This window comes from Boleophthalmus pectinirostris, unplaced genomic scaffold (assembly GCF_026225935.1).
Source record: "Boleophthalmus pectinirostris isolate CB_2022bp ecotype Guang Dong unplaced genomic scaffold, ASM2622593v1 HiC_scaffold_1, whole genome shotgun sequence".
NCBI classification, from domain to species: Eukaryota; Metazoa; Chordata; class Actinopteri; order Gobiiformes; family Gobiidae; genus Boleophthalmus; species Boleophthalmus pectinirostris.
Window position 1 is genome coordinate 11,281,052 of NW_026570970.1, and position 17,103 is coordinate 11,298,154.

Consider the following 17,103-nt stretch of genomic DNA (forward strand, 5'->3'; position numbering starts at 1 on the left):
CGATAAAATGACATAAACAAAGCCCGACATTTGGTCTCGTTACATTCACATTTCATTTTATTATGATATAGAAAGCTGATTTTCTAACTCAATACATCACATACTAAAGGCTGGCAAAAACATCACCCCTCTCCTAGGCACAGCAGTTCCCCATGTGCCGCCCAAGAGAAAGGGGGGACGCTCGAGCCGGTATTCTTTAAGAGTAGTTTTAGGCAGCAGGTCAGCCAAAACTAAATATCATCTGTGCTGGAGATTTAAGACCAATAGCAGGTACACAAAAAGTCCAAATATCAACCTCATATATCGGCCAATCTACATTGTTTGTCTCTAGTTGCTGGGGTGAAGAAATACATGTGCTTTACTGAGTCAAAACTTTCAAACTTTCATGTTTAAGTTAAGCTCAAGATGCTGAAAGTTTGCAAAATAAATATGGATCCGTTCCACATGGTTTTAATTGCCTTTATATTTTGCATTAGCATAATTATGTATCCATCAGTGGCATATGCATTTTCATAATTGTATTCAGTGAAGTTACATAAATTGGCTGAAACGCTTCTCCCCCATGACTGTTTACATCGTGCATTCTAGTCTGAGCTTTTAAAATCTCTATTTTCTGATCTATGTTATAATTTTCCTCATCACAAACAGACCTGGAGTTGTGATTTGTTTCATTCACACATATTTAATGCACAAAACCTGCATAGTTAGACCGAGTTCTTCTCTCACACTGAAAACACTGTGTTGTGATGTCAAATGGTTATACAGGAAGTGCTCCACTGTGTTTTTAAACTCCATACACCTTCATTACAATCATTTGGATCATTTCAGATATGGAATTGCCAAACTTTATTTTTAAAAGTGAAAAAATGTATAGCACTTTCCCACTTTACTATTACTTTAAATAACGTTTTGGCAAAAAAGCCTCCGTCAGATCATTTTTCTTGTTTTGGACCACAATATACCCTGCAGTTCTGGTTGGAGAGACATCTTGTCCTTTTTTTTGATGCTGTTGACAAGATAGTAGAATCAAATGATACAGGAAACACACACCAAGGTTCTTGTAGAGGTGCAAATACAAGGAACAGTACAATAAAAGTGAAAAAATGCATAGCTGACTCAGATGGCCGATGTCCAAAAGCTTTTTTTTTTTTTTTATAAATAATGAATAAGGTTTTGGCAAAAAAAACCTTAGTCAGATAATTTTTCTTGCTTTGGACCACAGTATTAGCCAGTTTCACTTTGTAGAAACCATCTGACCTCACAGTGTTAGGATTCGTTCGCTTGACAGTAGACGGGTACTTTTATATTTAACCAATCGCTGCTATTTGGTCATGATAATAATGTAATGTAATGCGCCACTAATGGGGTTAACTGGTATATTAAGCTTTTCTCAAATCCTGTAGGAAGAAGGACAATAACATCTTTCCCCTTGATAAAATTCGCCAAACATTCTCTTTGTTCTGGCTTTAAAGTGTCGATCTTGAGAATCGTTGCCAACACAGAATGTATGACTCTTCGCTGATTGGCTGGTGCCCGAACTCGCACTTGTGGGGTTTTTGCGAACCGTCTAGTGTATTCCGATTCCTGATCTAGTCGCTGGAGAGAATTTAAACTGAGCGGAGACACTAGGCGGCACCAACTTGACTAAAACAGTAAACAATCTCAATATACAAGTTTCAATCTCTATTTTTAACATGAAGACTACCGCTTCATGACATCACAAGGTGGAACAGAGCATTCCAGAGACTAATGATGAAGGTTTACTCAAACGTGTGTGAATGAAACAAAACACAATTCCGGGTAATAGGATTCTAACGTGGCGTACAGCTCAATTTTGCGTAATATAACACCTTTAAAAAACAACATTACACAAAAATGCAAAAAAACAAAACAAAACAAAACAAAAAAATTTGCTTTGCCAAGAATACAATAAGAAGTCAAAACGTGTCTTAAAGGCTCCACAATGTGACATCTATTAACACTTAATGAAAAGGAGGGTTAGCTTCTTTCTCCTTGACGCAGGTTAAATGGACACTGGAGACTTGCTGTGCTTTTTAGTGTTTTGTTGGAGTAAGTAGCGCGGGTGGCAGGTGGCTCAGGTAATTCTCAGGCTGTGTTGAGACGCTATTAAAGAGACAGAAGGTAAAACAGGCTATTCGGGACCCAAGACGTCTTTCTTCCAAGCCACATGGATAAAACCGAGACAGGGATGTGTACAACAGTTTTAACATGGCTTGTGTAAATATATTTAAATGAATGGGCCTCTGCAACGTTTTGCTTTGAATTAGGGATGGGTGATGTGACTGAAACGAAACAGTGATCCGACCATGATCCTGCGCCAATCTTTTCAGGTTTCTGCTTTTTTATTGGGTTCCTTAGAGTGACAGAAGATTCAACAACTCACAGTGCACAGAAAGCGAACATGAACTGAGATAAAATCGAGTTGTGATATTACTTTTTGCCGTATTGACCAACACGAAATTCTTCCTCACAGACGCTTAGAGCAACAGTGTGAGATATGGAGCCACTACACAAAAAAGAGGATTTATTTTTTCTTATAGCTAAAATAATGACAACATGAACACATTAGAATTATTCAGTAGGGGTGTAACGATATCCAAGTCTCACAATATGATACTGTCACGGTATGAACCTCACAGTACGATATTTATTGCGATATCATGGGAAAGCTCACAATATTATACATAATAACAAGACTGACATTATAAAATACTTTGACCAGGCATTTTGTACAACATAGGGATGTAACTATATCCAAATCTCTCGGTACGATATTATCACGATATGATATTTACTACAATATTTTGACAAATTTTTGCTTTTAAAATACCTTGACAAGATTTTGCTGTGAATTATTTCTGTCATAATCCCAAGAATTCAAGTAAAAAACATATTTCTTCATGTTGTCTGCGTTGAAATGAATCATGGGATATGTAGTTCCCAGGGATGTAACACTAACCGAAATATCGTGATATTGTCAAAAGTTCTCACAATAATATCGTGGACCATCAGAATATATCGAATGAAGAGTTATGGTGCAGCAATAGCTACAAAAAAGACAGAGGGAACTACATAGACCATGATCCTTTGCTAAATTTCAGTCCAGACTACAAGAAGAAATAACAGTTCTGAGCACTTTTAAGTCTTAGTTCTTTGGATTACGTCTTGTCATGGCATTTTAAAAGTAAAAAGTAGAATACAGTTTTGTTAGCCTTCACAAAATATCGCAATAAATATTGTTCCGAGAGATGTATATCATGAAAATATCGTACAGTGAGATTTTGATATTGTTACGTCCCTAATCGTGAGCGTCCACACGATATCGTGAGCTTTCCCACGATATCGCAATAAATATCGTACCGTGAGTTTCATACCGTGACGATATCGTATTGTGAGATTTGGATATCGTTACTATTATCGTTTATAAGCTGTTGCTACTATAAAACCATGCATTTAAGCAAAGGAACTTGTGATTCGATATATTGTGACAGCCCATGATATTATTGTGAAACTTTTGACGACACGATATCAAGATATTTCGGTTACTGTTACATCCCTATTATTCAGGTCACAATATTATGAAATAGTTACATAAATAAAAATGAGAGAATTACAAAAATAAGTAATTTCACTGCAATTTAAGCTCCAAAAAGGCAGATGCAAAGTGCTTTTTTATTCATAAAGTTTGATTTCATAAGGCTAAGTGATGTGATTTTTTCTCACAACATAATAAAATATAGACTTGGCCTCCTTGTTGTCAATATTACTCTTTTTTCGGTTAGAAAAGTAAACCATTTTCGACTGTCAGACCCAAATTGCAAACACTCCCTTCAGTTTTATTTTATGTTATATTACATACAGTTCCATTATACATGTAGGGCAAAGCTCAATAAAATGGAGTTGCTGCTTCATTCCACATTTCTTTTGTTGTTGTTTATGGATTGCAACGTTTGTTCCAAAAATCCATTAAATCTCTTCTGTAGTTCTGAGAGATTACAATTTTGTGCACAATCATGTCCTGTGGAGTGTAATGAGATGTTGATTCAGTTGAAAGCACGCAAATTTCCAATTCCTTTGTCAGGTTCAACAACAACCTCGATGCTACGGAAACCTTTGAATAAGATTTAAAGTATCAATAAATGTGAATTCACTTTTGATTACGATTTCCTGTTCTGTACGGCAGGTAAAGGATAACAAGACATCCCTATTTATCCAGTTTTGAGGGGAATACGTTGTAATTTGTTCAGCTAAAATACAGAAAACAGTGCTTGAAAATGACCATAAGGCAAAAATAAAAAGTACAGATACGCAGACACAGACAGAAGTCCCTGAGATTCTGTCTGAAACAAGTGAGTCGAGAACGGATTAGGGAATATTGCGTGCTCTTTCTCCCAACCCGGCGTGTCCCAGTTTTTAATTTTGAAAGTCTGGCCACCCCAGGCAAGTAGGTATAAGCAGCCAGTTCTCTGTTCACATGCAAGTGCTTGAGTGCTTTTTCAGACAAGGACAATTTTCCGTAGTTTGCGCCATTATTGGAGATGGAAAGAGACAAGTTGCAATCGGCTGTAGAAGTTAATACACACATGTCCTTCACACTAATTACATGGTCACGCAAGAAGCCAGCTCTTTGCCACATACGCTTGAAAGGTGGACATAAGTAATAATTGTAAAGTTTTCATTTTTACTGTAGAAAGTTGGCTTCTTGGTGCATTGGTGTGACTTTTCTGGTGGAAGGCCAAATGCTTGTCTCCAGGGAAATGTTTCACAATGTGGTGGTATTAAATCTTTCTATCTTCATGGTGAGTAAACCAAACCAAGTTGCAGGTCAGATCTGTGGAGAGGCGACCCCCCTCACAGTCAGAATGCAAGGTAAGGCAAGGCGAGTTTATTTGTAAAGCACAATTCGTACACAAAGTAATTCAAAGTGCTTTACAGAATAAGAAATGCATCAAAATCACAATAAAAACAAATCAAAACATAAATAATCATAAAAAAGAGAGAGAGACATTAAATTAGAGAAGAAGAGTATGGAATGAAAAATGAAAACCTTTCCGTCATATGCAGCTAAACAGAGTCAGTAGAGATCTGTCTAACATGTTCAGGAAGACTGTTCCAGGTTTTAGCTGCATGAATCTGAAACTCTGACTCTTCGTGTTTTGTCCAGACTCTGGGCACCAGCAGGAGGCCGGTCCCTGAGGTCCTCAGAGTACAAGATGGTTCATATGGCACTAACATGTCAGAGATGTGCTTTGGTGCTCGGCCACTTGTAGAGACTTGTACACAAGCAGAGCTGCTTTAAAGTCTCTGAGCCGCAGGGGGCAGTGCAGAGACCTGAGCAAAGGATGCATGCGCTCGTACTTCTTGTTCAAGTCAGGACCTGAGCTGCAGCGTTCTGGATGTAATGCCTGTTTTTCTACGTATTTTTGAGCTATAAAACCACCTGTAATTGAATAAATGTAAGGTAGAGATGCTTAAAGTCATACTGTGGAACTTTTTAGGCAGAGCAATCTCCATTGAAACAAGCAGGTGACAGACTCTACACCAGAAAAGCTACACAGTGCACCTTTAAAATAGATAGCAGAATATATCAATCTTGTTGTATCCTTACTTAACTTAACATTATATTAGCTGTATAGGGTATGGTTGAAGTGAAGAACTTTAGTCTGACTCATAGACTGTATAAAGAAGTGGACTAAGAGAGTGTGACAGCACCCGTAACGTTCGGCTCCAATCAAATGAAGCTCACCAAGCGAGCAGTTACAGGAGCGAATTTGGAGCCAGGTCTACAGTATATTAGGAATACAAATTTATTTACGGACAAAATAGCTAAAAACAACAACAACAAAACATCAGAATGATGTAGAGGAGGTTAATATGAACATTTCAAAACAAATGATGAGACTCACAGCAGCAGTTACAGAGAGAGGGGTGACAATGTAAAGATTTTCAATGTAAAGTCAATTGGAGCCGAGTCGATGGAGCCAGAAGTGCCCCCATGTTCACTTTGTATTTGGAATGCGGTGGCTAGCGAGTTAGTTACGTCCATTTATATACACCAGGGATCTCCAACCATGGATCTATTAAAATAACTGGACAGGGTGTTGCTGCTTGTAGCTGCCTCCAATTGACGTAGTGGAAACTCACTAGTACTACAGCGGGAAAAAATCCCCTGGACTGAGACAGGATTTTTCTCACAGAGCGCAATGTCATCACAAACTGCTCGTGTTCGGCTGACAGGGCACCTACAACTTTCAAAAATGTCAGATTCTGCTGTGGCCGTGCTACGCACGTGTGCTTGTGTGCTTTTACATGTGCCCGCAGGAGAAAAAAGCACTACTGCACATGCTCAATCGGCCCAGAGCCACCGAAGTACCTAGCCGGGGTAACCTGGAGTCATGCACCATTGAGCTCGGCCCTGGTCTTGAATGGGTGGCCATTTTGGGGCCCCTGGGGCTTGTCTCCAACCTGTAGCTCGGGCACTACCAGTAGCTCTCCACCCCCTTCCATATAGCTCACCAAGGGATTTCAGAATTATACGTATTGTACTGAATAACTCAAATTTAATTAATTGCTGTTATAAATGTGTTATTTTGAACTTTGTGCACTAATAAATGAATACTGGTTTATGTTTTATAGGCATCTAACTGTACAACATCTAAGACTTGCCCTCTTATATCAACTCAGTGTCTAAAATGTAGAACTTGTAGAAGTAGCTCACCGGCCTGGAGATCTCTGATATACACAGTCTATGCTCTGACGAAGTTGACAGAGCTAACAAAACATTGACACTGTGTTAACTTTTGTTGACGTTTATAGCATGCCAATTACCAAGGTGGAATGGAGCAGTCAAATTTAACCCATTCGAATCACAATTAGATCATGTTCAAAATAGTTCAGTCCAAACTGCAAACTTCTAACAAGCTCTAAATAGAAGCTAATCAAAGCTAATGACGCATTCAGGAGCTAACGGTAAACAAATATTCGAGTAGGCTTTCTTTATCAGCACACCTTTTAACTTTAAAGCCAACAGACTGCCTCTTATGTCCTTTTCTAAATGTTACAAGGTTGAATGAAACAAAACACAACTCCAGGTCTGTTTGTGGTGACGAAACAACATTACAACAGATCAGAAAATAGTGTAACACGGGTCCTTTAAAGCATAACCACAAGACATCCAGGAAATTAAAACTACTATGTTATTATTAGCAGTTTTTCCTTGAATGCACCATTTGCCGGTGACCAAACATACGCAGAGGGCCTTGTCATTAGGAGCTGTTGTCAGGGCTTGTTCAGGTGTACGTGGACTTCCTAATCAGGGTTGACAGGGACACGCTGGAGAGAAAGGTTAATCACTCTGTCCCAGCGCTCAAAGGCCCAAATCCTGTGTGTGTTCAGCTCTTTGTATTCCACAAGTGTACTTCATCTGCGCTGTTATTGCAGGACAAAGGACAAAGAGATGAGACATGGTTCTGCTCTAATGTGGGATCAGGGGCTAATGCTGAGAACGTGTACTTTTTAAAGGCTCTATATTACGTTATTTGCTTCTCTTTGACACAAACACGCCCGGAGTTGCGTTTTGTTTCACTGACACATGTTTAACACACACATCCTTCATATTCAGGCTCTTGGTTCTCTCAAATGGAAAACACTCGTTCCATCTTGTGATGTCATGTCGTCATACAGCAGTGCATCTCAATTATTTTCTGTCACGCTCCCCCCTAGGAAGAAGAAAATCTTTTACGCCCTTCCCCCACTCCACTAGCCAGGCTGGTGCCACCTAGTGCCTCCGCTCGATTTCATTTCTCTCCAGCGACTAGGTCAGGAATCAGAATACAATAGACTGCAAAAACCCCAGAAGTGCGAGTTCGGGCACCAGCCAATCAGCGAAGAGTGATACATTCAGTGTTGTCAACGATTCCAGAGATCGAGGATTTAAAGCCGGAATAAAGAGAATGTTTGGTGAATTTCCTCAAGGGAAAGACGTTAATGCCCTTCTTCCTACGGGATTTGGGCAAAGCTTAATATACCAGTTAGTCCTGTTAGCGGCGCATTACATACGACCAAATAGCAGCGATTGGTTAAATGATAAAAAGTGCCCGCCTACCGTCTAAAGAACGAAATCTAAGGCTGCGAGGTCAGACGGTTTGTACAAAGTGAAACGAAGTAAAACCGGCCCATGAATCAGGCTACCGCTCGACAGAACCACTACCAAACGTGGATAAATCACACCCTCGCCTTCAGTCGCCTACATACGAGCGCAAATATTTTAGTCACGTCTCCAAAGTGACTCCCGGGACACACGCAGCATGTGTCCGTCCTTATTTCGCACTGTGCTCGCCTGCGTCATGAGGCGGCTTCCGCTCCTGTGTCCTCCTCGTCTTTAAAGATGGTGTCCGTGTTATATTCCGAGGCACTTGCATCATCCAGCATGACAGAAACCATGTCTAACTGGTATTGGCTATTTGGTACTCCACCTTATATGACACTAACAGCTCACTGGTTTACTGAAGTAGCATTCACAAAGCGGGATGATTGTTGAGAATATTCAGCACGTTTCTACTGAAATAACTCAAGCGGTTTATCAGCGTGATTGGGGTGTAATGTCTTTAAGCAAGGCTGTAATTTATTTGTCTTTATGCTGTCAACTGCCAACATTTTTAGACACAGTAAACAAAGTGGTCTTTCCTCGTTTCCCACCATAGTCTGAGTGAAGCAGAGCACTACATACGCTTTACATACAGTTTAGTTTATTCTCTGCACTTCATATCTCCTGCTCTGTGCTTTGTGTGCGTTTGCTCGGTGCAAAAAAAACAGGCACTATATCACTAATATACTCCCTGCACACTCTGACAATGAGAGCGTCACTGCCAACTACTGTAGTGGATGTGCAATTACACTTTATTCTGGAAAAACCATGTTCCCCGAGGTCACATGCACCACCCTGGCATCGCACTCCACTATTTGAGAAGGACTGTCGTACAGAAACTGCTCCACTATGGGTAATTTCAGCCATAGAATTGCCAATCTCTATTCAATTTTAGGTAAAAGTTAGTTGTTAACTCAAAAACTGCCAGTTCATGACATCACTAGGTGGAACAGAGCATTTTGACCTTTGACAAAACTCAACTCCAGGTCTGTATTTGATGATTTAACATTACACCATGACTTAAACCTCACAAGAGTCAACTTTGCATAATATAGGACCTTCAAGACAAGAGATCTTTATAGAAAATGTCTGAGTAAACTACGTCTCAACAATAAACAAAAAGTGATTTAGTCAACACCAAACATGAAACCAGGTCTGCATCGATGGCCTCGCACCCAATAACAAAAAGATCTCAAGTTCTATCCCAGACGCTGGTGACTTCCCTTGATGGAGTAATTAACACCTGTAGAATATAGACTCACTTTCTTTACACTCCCAATCAGGATGTAAGACCTGCTGAAGTTTTGCAATACTGTTGTTTTATTCTGTCTGACAAAAGAATTAAAGTAAAGTCGTAGCAGAAACCAATTAAAAAAATGTATGTGTGAGTGGATTCTACAGTATTCTATAGGTGAAAACTTTTTGCAGTACTACATTAAGAAATGTTTCTCTCTTTAATTATTACTTTACAGTAGACCAAACTAAAAAACTGTCAGATGTCAGGACAAAAAGGCTAAACTAGGACTAAATATGGACTAAATGGGGTTAAAATGTCTGAGAAGTACCATTACTAATAAGTTACTAGGGTTGTAAAAAGTATCAAAAGTCACATTAATAGACTAAAAACTAGTATCGAAAATAGATACTCAGTTGAGCAGATATCAAAACTAAAAAGTTGAATTTACAGGACAGAAATGAACCACTCCTGAATAGTTTTAGAATGATCTTGTGCTGTATCAGAACAAGTGTAAGAGCACATAGACTAGTATACGCTCATGGACCACAATGGAACATGCCTGGACCTCTGAGGGATTACGCAGATATATGCTAAGGATTTTTAAATGTGCAACAAAAAGCACACCACAGACATGAGGAGAATCTTATAAGATTTTAAATCCCCGATCACTGCAGCTGGATATGTCTGTAGGCTACAGAGTTGTGAGTGCACCTCGTGTCAGCTCTTTCTGTCTACAGTAAAACCACTCGCTTTGAGACTTAAGTTTTCAAAAGATCAGAGCACTGCACTTTTAGTTTAGATATAAGTCAAAACCATGTTATTATTATTTGTGATATGTGGTGCAATACTTCAGATGCATGATTTTTAATGCACAGAAAGTTCGGGATAAAGTCCACAGAAAGTAGAGTCACCTCAATCCGTGCAGATGTGGATGTAAACGGACACACGTGAGGAACTACTCTTGCCTTTTTACTTTTAAAGAACACTTCAAACTGGATTCACAGCGCGGTTTTGTGGACTCGGGTCATTATTTGCTGAAGACAAATTGTATGGATAATGTGCATGAGATGCTGCAGTTTAAATTTACAACTTTATGAGGTGAATAATACTTATTTTCGCTATTTCCTGACTTTGTATCTTATGCCTCTATGTCCGTCACTCCTCTTCCCCTGACGCTCTGTTTTATTGCCTGTTTCTGTAGTGTTGCTGATGTTTGGTGGGTAGAATATATGACAGTGCCCTCAGAGTCACACTGACACCACACACGAGGAGCACAGCGGCTACATAATCGGATACCAAGATAAAAGAAAGTCGGGTCATGCCTCCCCGAACTCAGGGAGAATCAAATTGCATCCAAAATCAAGCAAATTCTCCTGTAGTGTGTGGCAGCCTGGTAATATAAAAGAAAGTACCAATATTTAAAGCTACACTGTGTAACATGTCTGCTGGAAAGGGTCCGTCACCACCTTGTGTCCATGGAGATGTGCCTAGAATGTTCCACAGTATGTCCATAAACTTAAATTTATAGAGAGACAAGCCCAGTCACAATAAGAATGGATGATTTTTAACATATTTTTTCGAGAAATTGTAGTTAAATAAATGCGAGACAGATTTGTTTAATACCACACTGTGGACAATTTAAACTCCATGGAAACAAACAGGTTGCGGACCCTCTCTAGAAAAGTGATAACCTGATTCATCAGCTCGTTTCACTTCGTGGAAACCGTCTGACCTCGCAGCATTAGGATTCATTCACTCGACGGTAGGCAGGTACTTTTTAAATTTAACCAATCGCTGCTATTTGGTCGTGATGTATGTAATGCGCCGCTAACTGGTATATTTTCCCAAATCCTGTAAGAAGAACGGCAATAACGTCTTTCCCCTTGATAAAATTCACCAAACATTCTCTTTGTTCCGGCTTTAAATCCTCAATCTCGGGAATCGTTGCTAACACAGAATGGTGGTGCCCTAACTCGCACTTCCGGGGTTCTTGCAAACCGTCTAGTGTATTTTGATTCCTGACCCATTCGTTGGAGAGAAATTAAATTGAGCGGAGGCACGAGTTGGCACCAGCCTGCCTAGAAAAGTGACACAGTGCAGCTTTAATACTATAAATATGTAAATACTGTATGGATGTGGTGACTGAGACTGAATGGACCTATAGTTTTACTTATTGATTGACTGGATGAATGATTGCCTCACTATATATTGTATTGTATTTTATTGACATTTATGCCATTTATGACATAAATCTGTCCAGGGACTGAAGGCTCGCACAAGCATATGACCTCTTTGTGTAGCTCAATGTTTTTATGTGCATTGTCCCTGATAAATAAACAAATAAACTAAACTAAACTAAACTGAAAATCAGATTCTATTGTCTAAAAAAATGCTACTTTTAATTATCATTGTCCTATCAGAATCAGTAACAAGCATCGATCCTGTTCCTTATCGTATCGAAATTGAGTTTGAAGTTTTACTATCACGACGACACTAATCGCTACAGTGAACGAAACGTAACAAAGTCGTTTTAATTTTTATCCTTTTAAACAAAACCAGAACAAAAGGCGGAGCAGGGCTGGATCAAAGATGACGCGTTTGTGAACAAGAGTGAAATGTGGGTGCTTTTGTTAAGGGCCTTCTGTTTCCTCACCACTGAGTTAAATCTGAGAGAATCCATCTGTAACAGGCTTTCCACCCACTGCGCACAGACCTGAGCGACGTAAGCCAGATTTGACGGCGCGCTGAAAGAAATGTATTGCTATGTACATGTATTTGCATCTCTCAGCGCCGAAACCAAAGGGAAAATCCTCCTCTCAGAACGTGTTGATTCTTGTTGTTTTGACAGCTTTTAGCATGTCAGTATGCTAACCCCGGCTGTTTTACATATGAATGTGCTGAAAATGTTAAAATATGATCTGTCACAAACCGTCAGAGTCACAGCTCTCATAATTGCATCAAAACGGTCGGAGCAAAAATAGAACTGCTTTTGGCCAGCTTGTGTCACGCTGGGTGGTCAGAGGAGATATCCGGACATCGGGGCAGTGAGCTCCTTGCGGGATCAATCAAAAAGCTTTTCATGGCTTTTTCCACTTAGACGTAGACACTGACATATGACAGAGACAGCGGCTATTTATCGAAGAAATGAAAGCTTAACGTCACTTAAAAACAGACTTAATACTCCACTAATGCATTATTTCCTGGAGTTTAAATTTGTTTACATATGGACACTGATGGGAAGAATACTTGGAAAATGTATTTACTTACAGAATGCATTAAAATGTATTTTGTACTCCAATACATGGGCCAATCAGAGTACTATATTCTGAATAGGGATGGGCATGATTAGTCGATTAATCGATAATTGATCATTAAGAATTTCATCGATTACGTTCATTTTAATCGACAAACCAAATGTAGGTTGCTGTGCGTAGCGTAACCAAACAGGGTCAGTACATGTGTCTCTCTGCACTCAGAAGGGACGAGCAAACACAAACAGTCGGTCAGTCTGCAGCGTACTGAAGTGCAAATGCGAATGATGTGCAACGATGACTTGTACGCTTTCTGTTCGGGACAAGTGTGAGGCCATGTGCACAGTGTATAAAGCAGCACATATGTTTCGATGTCCAGTGGGAAAAAGTTTTGCCAGGTGAGAGTCGCGCAATGTCGATGACGAGTCCCCACCTCCCTCCCCCCGTACGGTGTCCTGGTTTTGACAAATGCAAATATGGTCACACTAACCTGTGTTCCACTGAGTCATGTCTGTTAATCTGACAGAAGTTGACCGCATCAGCGACACAAGAGCTGTAGTTTTATCTTCGCTTAGTTTATGCAAATTAGCGATGCGGTTTTAAGTTTCGTTTCTGTGAGAGTTGCGCAAAACTGAATTAAACACATTATAATCTAAAATGGATTGATGTGGCTCTAGAGTCGTTACGGTTTATATGCCGTAAAGTTGAATTTATTTATGCAGATTAGTAGTGCAGATAGTAATAATAATGATGATAATTTTAATATAAAAACATTAATGATTAATCGATAATTAAGAAAATTTCACCGAATGCCCATCCCTAATTCTGAATACTTCGAATACGTTCACACGGAGTGGCTGATTTTAAAACAGCTTTATTTTTGTTTTGCCGTTTATTATGCATTTCCTATCACCAACTGGAGAAGTTAAAATCACATCACAATCACAAAAGGAGCAATGCTTTCTATTTTTTCTCACTGATTATGTGCATTTTGAAGTGTGAAGTGTCCAGTCTTTTAGGGTATTCCGAATATGACCAAATGAAAAAGTAACTGTACTGGAATACAGTTACTCAAAATTTGTATTCTGAGTATGTATTCTTGGTACATGTTTTAATTTACTTCCCAAAACTGCACATAGTAACTAAAGCCAATATGGTGTCAGGTCACCTTTTCTGCATCTTATACAATTGGTGACATAAAACTGAAATCTTAAATGAGCTGTACTCGATGTTTTCATATAATTTAGTAAAATATGTTTTACTCTATTCAAAGCTGTTAGCATTCGAGCTGTTTTTAGTATTACAGTGATGGTCTGCTCTGGTCTCTGAAAGTTGCGAAACTTGCCTACAAAGTCATTGCAGTGAAAAATTAGGGTGCTATGAATATGTCAAGAAAGTTAGAAATAACTTTGGACCACAACAAACCACTTAAAGGTGCACTGTGTAACTTTTCTGGTGGAGGGTCCGTCACTTGCTTGTTTTAATGAAGATGCTTTGCCTAGAATGTTCCACATTATAACAGAAAACATTAGGGATGCAATGATATTCAGTATATAATATAAAATTGTTTGATACTGGTCTCACGATTCGATACATGTGTTCGTTCGATACACATTTCCATAAGCACGTGTCCCTCCATGCCTGCTGTATTGTAATTTGTTTTGGCCCGAAAGGAAAACAGTTATCTCAGCGTCCTCCTCTGATGCAGCAAGAAAACAGCTCCATGGGGACTTACAGGTGAAATATTCTGACAGAAGTGGATTTTATCTTTCAGTCACTTTTATTTTACTTGATAGACCCAGAAAGGACAATGATATTATTTTTTAAATACTTAAGAATTGCTTTAATGAAATGCACTCGTATATGCACGCAATGCGACTCATGATACATGCAGTCTTTTTCTTTCTCTGTCTCATAAGTTCTAGTCAGAGAATGGTCCGTTTAGACATTTTTATGTAATAAAACATAGTTTTAGTGTTCAGAAAGAGGATGGGAGAGCTCTGTGTGTCACAGACTGTAAGGGACAGTGTGGGAGGAGCTACTGCTACACAGTGAGACTCAGGAGGAAAAGAAATCATCAGATCATCATGAAAGAAGGAAAAGTATGATAGTATAGCTCCCCTACCGCTCCATATTAAGAGTAAACTGGCTATATTATAAAATATAAAATAGTCTGAGAAAGCTCTGTTCTTAGTGTTAGGCCAGGCCTCCATTCTGACTTATTTTGTGTGTTAATTTATTTTGCTGGCGATCCTGATTCCTGCTGTCGGAGCCCTGGTCTGTGATTGGTGAAGTACTTCTACACCTGGCCAATCCTGCCTCACCTCCAAACTCTTCCCTCTATTTAAGGAGATTGCAGCACCTGTTCGGGCTGCTGGCCTTGGTGTCCAGTCTGCCATTTTGAGTTTGTGTGTGTCTAGTTCTGTAGTTTAGTTCTCTCTTGTGCCTTTTTTAATTTGGTCACTCGATTCTGTTTGTGGGTTTATGTGGTTTACTTTGGGGCACTTGAGTTTTAGTTTTGTGTGTGTGTCTTAGTTTTACCACTCGTTTTTGTGTACGCCTGCATGACCCGTTTTGTGGCACAAAACTGTAATTCTGTTTCTTAGTTTAGGTTATTTTCTGTGTATATTTTAGTCTGTTTTGTTAATTTATCTTTTACATCCCTGTTAAATTAAATAATGTTTAATTATTTCATTTTTCATCTTGTTTTTTTTTTTTTTTACATCACAGACCCCGACGAACTGGATTGTAACACTGAGTAAAAATGCTGAGCTGTAAATCACTGAACCGAATGAACTAAAACACTTCACATATAAACTACAACTTTACAGTAGTTGTAGTGTAATGTATCATTAACATCATGGTGTTATTTTTTTTTTTTTTCACATTAGCAGAAAAAATTAAATTTTTTTCTGTGTCTTAAAATGTATCGAAATCAAATAGATATTGTGACCAGTGTATTGAATTGTGGGAAAACCATATTGCTGCATCCCTAGTAAACATACAGTTTCTATCTCCATGGAAACAAGCAAGTGACTGCACTAGACCAAGTTACAAGTCAGATCTGTGAAGTACCGACCTCACTGACAGCAAGAAGACATGTGTTTAAAGGCATCCTGCTCAGTAATAATTAGTGATTAAACTGATTAATTGCAAGGTAGTTACATTTAATGCCATAGTGAAGAACATTCAAGGCAAAGCAATAACATCTCCATTAGAAAGTTACATAATGCACCTTTAAAATCGGCTGGTTCAGATTTTAGTTCTATTTTTAACATTTTTAAGACAGCAAAAATCAAGTACCCTGTCCAGTTTTCTTGAGTCCAGCAGGGTGGCACTGGCGAACCCGGAGATCTGACACATCATCGATAAAAGTACATGTTGTGAGCCTTACAAAATCAATGGGCCTGACCTCTCCGTGTGCAGTCTCCCTGGGCTCTGCGTGAGCTTTGACTTGTATTGTCCAAGGTTTGCCTGCGTGAAAACAACAGTACGGTGTGATATGACCAGTACGGCAGCTGAAAATGGAGAAAAAGTTATAATGAAAAAGTTAGAAGTACAGTTTATTTGTATGCAATGTGTGGTCTTTGTACTAAAAGTAATCTTAAAGTGTAACAGCACCAGCAGTTATAATGGGGCTACAAGATTAATCGCAACTATATCAAAATTCCTTGACAGACCCAACCTTCTGGAGTTTAGACTTCTGAAAACTGTTGTGAAATAAACGCAATTCTTGTAGTTTAGTAGTTCATATTTCAGTCCTCTCTTAAATGTCAATGTTCCTCTGTGTTGCCAGGTACACAGTTTTCCTGCAGATTTTTAAGAACTGCAGTAGATGAAAAATATTGTCTATAGGTTTGGCCACAGCTATTTTCCATGTAAAATGTATTTATTTTGCAATAGTCCTAATGATATTACTGAGTTTTAGTGATAAATGTTGGTATCCAAAGCCGTCAGCGCTTTGTAGGATGCTGTTTGTGTGAGACAGGGGGAGTGGAGGGGGCTGTGTCACTGTAGGAGGGCTATATTTCATTTTTTCAGATGCTCTTGTGCAGGTTGGGTTGCTGAGACCTGGTGATGCTGCTGATAAAACTAGATACTCATTTGAGCAGTTATTCATACTAAAAAGTCACATTCAGAGGACAGAAATGAACCTTTCCCGATTAGCTTTAGAATGATCTTGAGCTGCATCAGAACAAGTAAAAGAACACTGAAGGATTACACAGAAATAAGACGAGAGCTGTTACGACCCAGCTCGTTGGGATCAGGGAAGTAACAAAAAATAAATAAATAATAAAATAATAATAATGGAATAAGTTAAATCATGTTTAATTAACAGAAATGTAAAAGATGAATTAACAAAACAGACTAAAATATATACAGAAAATAACCTAAACTAAGAAACAAAACAACAGGATTAACAGACAATGAGGTTTGTGCCACAACTA